The sequence below is a fragment of the Eulemur rufifrons genome, chromosome 2 (genome assembly GCF_041146395.1).
Source record: "Eulemur rufifrons isolate Redbay chromosome 2, OSU_ERuf_1, whole genome shotgun sequence".
In the NCBI taxonomy this organism is placed as follows: Eukaryota; Metazoa; Chordata; class Mammalia; order Primates; family Lemuridae; genus Eulemur; species Eulemur rufifrons.
The window spans coordinates 80,676,032-80,686,873 of record NC_090984.1 but is presented as its reverse complement, the minus strand read 5'-3'; the positions used below and the strand labels follow the sequence as shown (position 1 = coordinate 80,686,873).

Genomic DNA, 10,842 nt, shown 5'->3' with positions numbered 1-10,842 from the left:
GGTAACAGTCTTTCTCTTGCCTAATTGCTCTGGCTAGGACTTCTAGTACTATGTTGAATAGAAGCGGTAAGAGTGGGCATCCTTGTCTTTTTCTTGATCTTAGAAGAAGAGCTTTCAGCTTTTCACCATTGAGCATGTTAGCTGTGGGCTTGCCATGTATGGTCTTCATTATTTTCAGTATTTTTTCTTCTATGCTTGATTTGTTGAGAGCTTTTTTTTTTTTTATCATGAAAGATGTTGAATTTTGTCAATTGCTTTTTTTTGCATTTGTTAAGATGACCATATGATTTTTAACCTTTATTCTGTTAATGTGGTATAGCACATTCATTGGTTTGGGTATGTTGAACCATCCTTGCATCCCAGGGATAAATCCCACTTGATCAGGTGAATGATTCTTGATTCTCTCAATGTGCTATTGAACTAGGTTTGCTGGTATTTTGTTGAAGATTTTTGTCCCTGTGCTCATCAAGGATATTCACCTCTAACTTACTTTCTTGTAGTGTCCTTGTCTGGTGTTGAATTTGGGGTAATTCTAGCCTTCTAAAATGAGTTTGGAAATGTTCACTCCTGTTTCATTTTTTGAAAGAGATTGAGAAAGATTGGCATTAATTCTCTTTTAAATGTTTTGTTGAATATAGCAGTAAAGCCATCAGATCCTGGGCTTTTCTTTGTTGGAAGGTTTTGATTACTGATTCAATATCCTTACTCATTATTGACTTGTTCAGGTTTTCTATTTTTTCATGATTCAGTCTTGGCAGGCTGTATATCTCTTGAAATATATCCACTTTTCTACATTATCCAATTTCTTGGGTATAATTGTTCATAGTAATCTCCATACATTCCCATCAACAGCATACAAGGGTTCTCTTTTCTCCAAAACCCAACCAATACTTGTTATTTTTTGTCTTTTTGATAATAGTCATCCTAATATATATGAGGTGATATCTCATTGTGGTTTTGATTTGCATTTCCCTGATGATTGGTGACATTGAGCACCTTTTCATATACCTGTTGGCTTTTTATGTCTTTGGAGAAATATGTATTCAGGTTGTCTGCCCATTTTTTAAAAATTGGGTTATTTGATTTTTACTATTGGGTTATGTGAGCTTCTTATATATTTTGGTTATTAATACTTTATCAGATATGATTTGCAAATATTTTCTTTTAATCTGTAGGCTGCCTTTTCACTTTATTTATTGTTTCCTTTGCTGTGCATAAACTTTTTGGCTTGATGTGTAGTCCATTTGTTTATTTTTTACTTTGTTGTTTGAGCTTTTAGTATGATACACAACAAATCATTGCCATGGCCAATGTCATGAAGCTTTCTCCCTGTTTTCTTTTAGGAGTTTTAGGATTTCAGGTCTTCTGTTTAGGTATTTAATCCATCTTGAGTTGATTTTTGTGTATGGTATAAGATAAGGGTCCAGTTTCATTCTTTTTCATGTGGTTATCTAGTTTTCCCAACACCATTTTTTTCCAAAATCATTTGTTGAAGAGATTATATTTTCTTCATTGTGTATTCTTGGTCCCCTTGTCAAACATTAGTCGATTATATATGTTTGGGTTTATTTTTGGCCTCTCTACTGTTTTCATTGGTCTTAAGTTTTTATGCCAGTATCGTACTGTTTCGATTACTATAGCTTTGATCCAGTACAAGGCAAAGGTGCTCACTCTCACCACTTTTATTTAACATGGAACTGGAGGTACCAGCAAGAGCAATCAGACAAAAAAATCCAAATAGGAAAGGAAGAAGTAAAATTATCCCTGTTTGCAGATGACACCGTCCTATGTGTAGAAAACCCTAAACACTCTACCAAAAGTTGTTAGAACTAATAAATGAATTCAGAAAGGTTGCAGGACACAGAATTAATATGAAAATCAGTTGCATTATTTACACCATTAACAATCTACTCAGAAAGGAAATCAAGAAAACAATCTCATTTACAAAAGCATCAAAAAGAAAATAATACCTAGAAATAAATTTAACCAAGAAGTGAAAGATTTAAACATTCAAAATGATAAAATGTTGAGGAAAGAGGTTGAAGACACAAAAAATGGAAAGATATCCTGTATTCATACATTCAAAGAAGTAATATTGTTAAAATGTCCATATTACCCCAAATAATCTATAGACCCAATGCAATTCCTGTGAAAATTCCAATGGCATTTTTCACAGAAATAGAAAAAGCAATTCTACAATTAGTATGGAACTACAAAAGACCCCAAATAGCCAAAGCAATCTTGAGAAAGAACAAAGTTGGAGGCATCACATTCCCTCATTTCAAATTATATTACAAAGCTATAGTAATCTCCCAACAATAATTTTGAACATAGTAGGGCTCACAGTAGACTTTCCTTGTTATAGCACTGGTTATAACCCTCATACCTGAGCATGGAATAGAGGTACTGTCTTCACTCTCCAGCAAAACATAACTGCTTCTTTGCTTTTACAAATGCGCTACTTGCCATCACCACCTAGTGATGCCACATTTGAATTGTAGGGGATAATGATGTGAGAGCTGAAATTGGAAAAACAAACAAACAAAAAAAACCAACCCTCAATCAGTGAGTGATTCTGTTGGTGACATAACTTTTTTCTGGAAATATCCAGAATTAAAAGTGGATGAAACTGCTACTTTTAATTCCTTTAAATAAAATCTCCCTTTAAAAAATGTGGAAGATTGCTTTCTTTTGCTTAATTTTGAGAGAAGTTTTCTCTATGTAATTCTTTCAAAGAGCACATGGATTAAGGATTTAGTAGTGTGTTCTTCTGTAAGATTATCTGCCTCCCAGCAAGTAACTCCTGTGGACAATAGAATGAACCTTTGAGGGCAGCACAATGGACTGGCAGACACTGTATGAATGGGCATCAGGACGCTTTAGCTCAAAGCAGTGATTTGAAGTAAATGTCTCTGAATCTCATCTGCTATTCTACTCTTGGCAGCAATAGCTGAGCTAAAATAGTGACTGACCCCCAGAAGCTGACAAAGGAACATTTCACAGAGGGGAAATTAATTTATTCTGACTGCTTGTCAAGCATCAGCCTAACTAGCTTCATCTTTTTGCCCTAAGAGGTGCAAGATTCTAACCTTTGCTTCTACAGCATCTGCATTAAATAACAAAGTGGCAAAGCGGTTTCTATCAGGAGGAATATGCATTAGTACAGCACCATTAATAGCAGTGAGTACTTAAAAGCAGTGATCTTTTGAGGACAGGGACCAGATGGTCAGATACATTGACCTTCATTTCTCTCCTATTAGCAAAAAAAATTTTTTTAATTCAAAATGATTTATCATAAAAGTGACTGAATTCTCTAAACTTTTATATGTGATGAAGAGCTCTTGAGTGTATTGCTACTTGAAACAGATTTACGAGTAATAACGAGCTGGTTGTACTTCCCATGACTTTCCTCATAACAGGTTTAATGAACACATTTTTGACATGAGGGGGTGTGGGACTAGAGACTTGGGGAAGTTCCCTGTTAACCACGGGAAAATTCTTGAATCATTACCTTTTATTTTTGCTAATGCGCACTCTAACTACACTTCATATGCTGTCTAAATCAACCATCCAAGGGGGCTGGTTTTCTGTACTGTATGATGCTAAAAGGGAGGGCACAGGATCTAACAGCAGCCAGAATGACCTTTCAAAAAAGTGGATTGGATCATGCCGCTCTGCGGCTCGCTCTGCCCTGCAGCTTGCCATTGTGCTTAGTGTAAAACGTAGGAATCCTTACTGTAGCCCCCAGATGCTCCTTCTGGTCTCATCTGTTCCAGCCATTCTGGCCTTCTTTTTGTTCTTCAAGCACCCATGCTTCCCCCATCCTTAGCTTCTTCTCACTTGCTGTTCTCGCTCCTTCAAATAGCTGCCCCTCGGGGTCCCAGGTTCCACCAGCAAGCAGGTTCCTCTTCATCATTCAAGTTGCAGCTCAACTATCACCCCAGCTCAAGCATCACTTCATTCTTTAGCCTTCCCTGAATACCCAGTCTAACATTGCCTCTTCTTGTCTGAGTCTCTTTTGCTTCATATTATACTGATTTATTTCCTTTGTAACTTTTATCACTTTCTGAAATGCCCCAAGACAAGGATTTGAGTTTAAGTAGTTTTTCTCGGAGGTGATCCTAGGAAGTATAGGTGGGGGAGCGTGGAAGCAATGCAAGCCAATGCAGGGTGACTGCTATGGGAGATTGGGGCTCATTGCCACTGGGGAACTCTGGGTGACAGTGTAGAAGACTTTGCTTCAATGTTGTCCCACCCGAGAGGTGAGGAAGCTGGGGTATTTATCTACTAATTCTAATCTGTTATTGGTCGAAGGCATTTGCTGGGACTGTCAAGTCCCCAGCACTTCAGGCAGGCTTGTCCTGCATGAGGACCAGGTACACCAGAGAGAGTTGCAGGAGGAAAGTCACAGGTGCTTATAAGAGGACCTGGCATTCAGGAGAATGGGGAGTACAAAGGTCATATGAGCAGGGCAGAAACAGCGTCCACTGCCCTCTTGTTCACTTGTGTGTTCTCCTCCCTAGAACATAAGCTCTGCGACAGCAGGGATGTTGACTATATTGTGTTTCCCTGGCATAGTACCTGGAACAGAATAGGCACTCAGTAGATATTAGTTGAGTGAATGAAGAAACATGAAGTTTCACTGAAAAACATATAGCCTCTTACATTTATGTTAAGATAGGTAACACTGAAGAGTTAGATCGAGGAAGGAAGAGATATTAAATGAGACTTGGAAGTGGCCAAGGAAATTGAGGATGTCTGGGAGGGAGGGAGGGACTCAGAAGGCAGATAAGGGGTCAGGATTTGCGTGGTGTACTGGAAATGTTCTAGACTGGGGTTTAGACTTAGTAGGAACAGCTACCTGTGAAAGTAGCTATAGTCAAATCCTTCACCCTCTCTGGGATTCTTTGCCTTCATCTACTTTACCTGCTTCACAGAGATGTTAAGATAATAAAAGGAGATAATAGATTTGAAAGCACTTCTAAAAAGAAGTACTCTTATGGAGAAAGCTACTATTTAACTGTTGGAAATATGTTATGTTCAAGTTAAAATTGTTCAGAAGTGCTTCATCCCTTTAAAAAGTGATTGCTTCTGGCAATAGTCCTTTTGATGGACAGTTATTGCCTCCCAGCTGAAAGGAGCAGAATAATCAATTTCCATGGTTTGCCTGATGACCTGTGGCTAAGAAGAGAGGCTCAGGGGTGATCCGGTGACTCTTATCTCATAGAAAGCTGGCAGCCTGGGAACAAGGGTACCCGTGAGAGATGTGCTCAGGTAACAATGCGAATTCATATCTCTACCTGATCTGGAAATACATTTTGATAAAGTGAATAAGCCAGGGGAGTGGAGAAAGCAGAGCTGCAGAGGGAAACACCTTCTTGTTACAGTCAGACCAGGTAGAGAGGAGGGTTTTACTTTTGCAAAGAGAGTTTTAGTATTCTAGTTTACCATTTGAAGGGCTTTGGTACCTAAACTGCCTGGATACTTGTAGGGCTGGGGCTGGAGTGCAAATAGGGCCCTGGCTCCTGCCTGTCCCCTCTGGCTCCATCCAACCTCAGGGGGCTGCCAGTCAATGCACATAGATGCTCCCATCCCACCAGCCTGGCAGTCCACGCTCTGTCTCCCTCTGCAAGTAGCTGTCCCCTGGCTGTCTTGGCCTGGGGGTTTGCACACGGAGAGAGCATGGCCAGGTCAGGGAGGATGGAGCCTGGGAATGAGTCTCCATGTTTGAGAAGAAACTTCCTGTACTGAGCATTGGAGTATGATCTAGAAGGAGGGAGACAGGTCTGGGTGGGCAGTCCCTTTGACTTCTTGGGCTCCTTACCCCATGGGAAGAGGTGCAACCAGGAGAAGGGCTGGCCAGGGAAGGCTCTCTAAAGCGTGGGGCCCAAGACAGGAGTCTAGGTTCCAGGTCTAAAAGAAGTACGTTTGATACCAAACTGACATTGCCTTTCATAGTAAAAGCTTTCAGAAAGTAAGATCAGGAAGGTTGACTGCAACAGCCCCTAATGGCCCAGTGAGGGATAGATTGACAACTCTAGGAAGAGAAAGGTGAGTTGAGGCAAACTCTCCCACAGGTCTCCATGTGACTCAGAGTAAAAGCATAGTCTTTGTAGTGGCTGTGAGGCTATGCCTGGTCTGCCACCTCTGTTCCATGGCTACTCTGATTTCATCTATCCCTCTGTCCCCATCTCCTGCCAGTACACTGTGTTCCATCCACACTGGCCTCCTTGCTGCCCTTCAGAAGTACCAGGCACATCTGTGTTGGCTTTTCCCTCTATGTGGAACACTCCCTGGTCACTGCTTGTGTACTCTGCATAAATGTCATGCTGTGTCACCTGACCTGACCAACCTATTTAAAACCAAACCCTTCATCCCTTTTGTTGCTCCCATGTTCTGTCCCTGACATCTATCACCTTCTCACCTGATCATTTACTTATTGACTTTTTTTGGGGGGAGGGGGTCTGTCTCTGACCTTGGGAATATGAGCATCATAAAGGCAGGCTCCAATCCCTGAAAGAATGCGTGGCACATAGGAGATGCTCAACAAATCCTTTTCACATGAATAAAGTAACTTGGGTTGAGGTAAGTTGCCAAAAATGATAGGAATTCTTTAAAAAAAAGATCATCAGAGTTTCTTAAATATCTAGGATTTATAATAACAGATATACTTTATATAGTTTATAAAAACAGAGACTCTCACTATATTTAAATGAAGGCTTTCTTTTTCACCACTTTTTTATGGCCTCGTGGGTGTCCTTGTTGAGCCAGTAACATTCACCGTCTTTGGGAGTGCAGATCCAGGCCAGAGCAAAGCATTCCAGAGGAGGCTTTTGAAATTAATCCCAAAATAACCCGAGAAGACAACCAAGAAACACGGAGTCTTTTCTCCCTACCCCTTTTAGTTTTTCCTTCTCCCTTTCTTCTGCTTTCTTTTCTCTTTCAAACTTTAGAGCAAGGCACTGTTAGGACTGCGGGACTCAGAGATGGAGAAGATCAGTTCTCAGGAGTTCACAGTTTGGTGCCGATTTCTATAGGAAGAAATTATTTCAGAATTATGTGGTAAGTGCTCTCATGGAGGTATGCCAAAATACTACAGGAACAAAGATCTTGAAGGATGGCTAGACTGACCCGGTGACGGGCTGTCAGTGGAGCACTGGGTACGTGGGTGGAATGCTATACGTTGGAAACCTGGAAGAATATGTAGTGATTGTTTAGATGATAGTCTTAGATGATTTTAGGTCTGAAATACAATCTTTGATTATCTTAAAGCCCATTTCCTACACATTCTGCGTAAATTCTCTATCTGTATTGAGATACATATTTATATATACATATCAGTTATACTATTGGTAAAGATATCACTATATCAACAACACGAATAATAGTAATTATAGAAACCACCATGCCGGGCACAGTGCCAAGCACTGTGCGTGGATTATCTCATTTATTTCTTATGACACACCTAAGCAGAAGATACTATCACTATCTTAATTTTATAGTTGAGGAAACCAAAGGATTATGAATAAAATAAAAAATCATAATATTATTATTTAACAAGTCTCTCTGATTTTGGTTGTCCATGTATTGTACCCACATCACCAGTACGTGTCATAAGTAAACTTATATTCTAAAATGAGAGATGTATTTGCCAAAATAGGCTGCTAGAAAAGTGTCCAATTCAACAAGCAGTAAATGTATACACTCTAGGGATGTGGCAGCTTTAAGACGCTCTCAAGAATGGAGAGGATTCAGTGACTGCTGCCTATGTCTTAAATGCTGCATAGAGATTTCCTGTGCCTTCCCTTGATGCACAGAAACAGCTGCTTTATAATAATGCTCACTTTCCTTATTGTGGCGTATTTAAATAAAGTTAAAAATATTTTATTTGATTTTAGAGAATTCTAGTGCTCAGAGAATTAAAGAAATGGTGGCACAGTGTCTGTGGTGGCCTGGTGTGGTGGGGATTTCTTTGAGGCACTTTGTCAATGAGATTTAATCTTCCTATCTAAGTGTATCAGCTTTTTCGCTCTTATATCATTCCCATTGAATTGTAGTAATGGGTGGTGGTTTCAAATACTTCCCAGTTATGCTTATGGTGCTTTGTACTAGCCAAATCGCTTAAGGGGCACACATTCTTTTCTATTCACATTCTCCAAGGCCTTATAATTCAATTAATGCTTTGATAACCAGATAGTGATTCCCTATCATGGGCATTTTGAATGATCTCAGTTATCTGCAGGGATGCAAAGAATTTAAAATTCTCAAAAAATAAAACAATTTTAAAATGAAACTTATAATTTATTTTATTATTTCATTATTATTTTTAACATAGGATGGATTATCTGTATATGACTGTAAATAGTGAATGAGAGACCAGTAACCTTTCTTGCTTGATCAATAAGTAACTTTGGACACTCTTTGAAGTGGCCACTACTTCTTTGTATACCTATACCTCTGTATACTTGCAGCTCTGTAATATATTCAATGAGAATCTGAAATCTTAGAGAACCTGAAATACAGGGCTGTGCTAAATGGGTTTTATTATGTGTGCCTTTGTATTTGTTGGGTTTCCGTTATGCATACAGTTGCTGACTAAATAGTAATTCTATAACCCATTGATAGAATCAAACTTTCCTCAATTCCATTTCATTCAATTTCATCCATTCTCTGCTTTGACCCATGTATGTGGGTGTATTTAATTGGAAGCAATCGAAGGTACCTATGCCCACATTGTTTTACCTGTGACAATAGTATGCTTCTCAAGGATTGTGTAGTAGAGAAATTCCATAGTGGCAACACTAGGTGTATCCAGTGGGCATTATTCTGGAGAAAATCAAAGAGTTTTCAGAATTAAGCCCGAATATCTTAAGAATACGTATAGAAATAAACTGTAAGTTCCTAGAGAATAGGGGTCATTTCTGTCTCATTCACAATTAGATCCCCAATATGTGGTACATATTAGGTACCCAGAATGTTTGAATGAATGACTCACTTATAAAAGCAGTGTTTAGCGTGATACTGGACATGGATGTTCACTGGCTACTTACTGACTTAGAAGAGAACTGTGGCTCATCACACTGGAAGAGGAACTGAGTTAGGTTAGAAGTAGGTTTTCACTTTTTATTTCCTCTCTTCCTCCCCATTTGCTCCATTCATTATCATTCTTGTGTCATAACCAGCTAATCCAGGATCCTTTGTCATTCAACACAATAGGTAATATATGTTTCAAAGTTGCTTCTTACAGTAAAACCTTGAACTTCTTGCCATAGTATATTTTAAATTTACATCTCAAAACTCACTTTGAAGGGACTGCTTAAGTTTTGGACTATGCCCAGTGCCTAAAATAGTGTGAGTGCTAAAAATACATGTACTCTGCCCAAAGGAGTTTACAACATTTGCAGTAGAAGCTTTAAACTTTCACTTAAAGGTTAGAGAAGTTGGCTGGATAGCAAAAGCAAGTTTATTTAAATACCATTTTTACACTCGTTTCATAATAGTAACATTTTATCTTTTTTACAATGATTTATAGGCACTGGAGCAGAACAGGGGAGTCAGGGAAAACAATTAATGGAGAGAAATCAGAAAATGGGGGAGAGGAAAAGGCAAAGGGGACTTGGAAAGAGACTTTGTGCTTCAACGTTTGAGGACAGTCGGCCCAATATGTCAAGACCTCTGGTCACTGGATCCCCAGCATCTCCACTGAACAACCAAGGCATTCCTACTCCAGCACAACTCACACAATCCAATGTGCCCGTCCACATTGACGTGGGCGGCCACATGTACACCAGCAGCCTGGCTACCCTCACCAAATACCCTGAATCAAGAATCGGAAGACTTTTTGCTGGTACAGAACCCATTGTTTTGGACAATCTCAAACAGAACTATTTCATTGACAGAGATGGACAGATGTTCAGATATATCTTGAATTTTCTACAAACATCAAAACTCCTCATTCCTGACGATTTCAAGGACTACACTTTGTTATATGAAGAGGCAAAATATTTTCAGCTTCAGCCCATGTTGTTGGAGATGGAAAGATGGAAGCAGGACAGAGAAACGGGTCGCTTTTCTAGGCCTTATGAGTGCCTCGTGGTGCGTGTGGCCCTGGACCTCAGAGAAAGGATCACATTCAGCGGTGACAAATCCTTGATAGAAGAAGTGTTTCCAGAGATAGGTGACGTGATGTGTAACTCTGTCAACGCCGGCTGGAATCACGACTCAACGGACGTCATCAGGTTTCCACACGGTGGCTACTGTAACCTCAGCTCAGTCCAGGTCCTCGAGAGGTTGCAGCAAAGAGGATTTGAAATCGTGGGCTCCTGTGGGGGAGGAGTGGACTCGTCCCAGTTCAGCGAATATGTCCTCCGGCGGGAACTGAGGAGGACGCCCCGTGTACCCTCGCACATCCAGATAAAGCAAGAGCCTCTGGACTAAACGGACATATTTCTTATGCAAAAAGGAAAACATACACAACAAATTAATGCAAACGACAAAGGGACATTTATGTGCATCTGGGACAGCAAACAAAGTCCTGGACCTAAAATTGAATAAAAGACACATTATATCCATAGAGACCACACCTGTATTCATATGGGAACAATTGGAATAGTGATATCCTCAAGGTGCAAAAAATACATATGTGTCAAAAGGTAGGAAATGCAAAAAAGGAAAAGAAAAAAAGGTGACAGCTGCAGTTGGTGCTGTGATGGCCGTGAAGTGTCCTGGGCCTCCCAAGGCCTCTGACCAATCAACACGCCGTGAGCGGTGAGGCCACACTCTCCTTACAGTTTCCATTGCCAATAGCCATCCATCCTTTCTTTTTCCTTTTTTTTCTTTTTT

At 39.9% G+C, this 10,842-nt stretch overlaps 1 pseudogene; it reads left to right on the top strand.

Moving 5' to 3' along the window:
- Positions 1-9,648: 9,648 nt before the first annotated feature.
- LOC138379458 (BTB/POZ domain-containing protein KCTD1 pseudogene) lies at positions 9,649-10,437 on the top strand (annotated as a pseudogene).
- Positions 10,438-10,842: the final 405 nt, after the last annotated feature.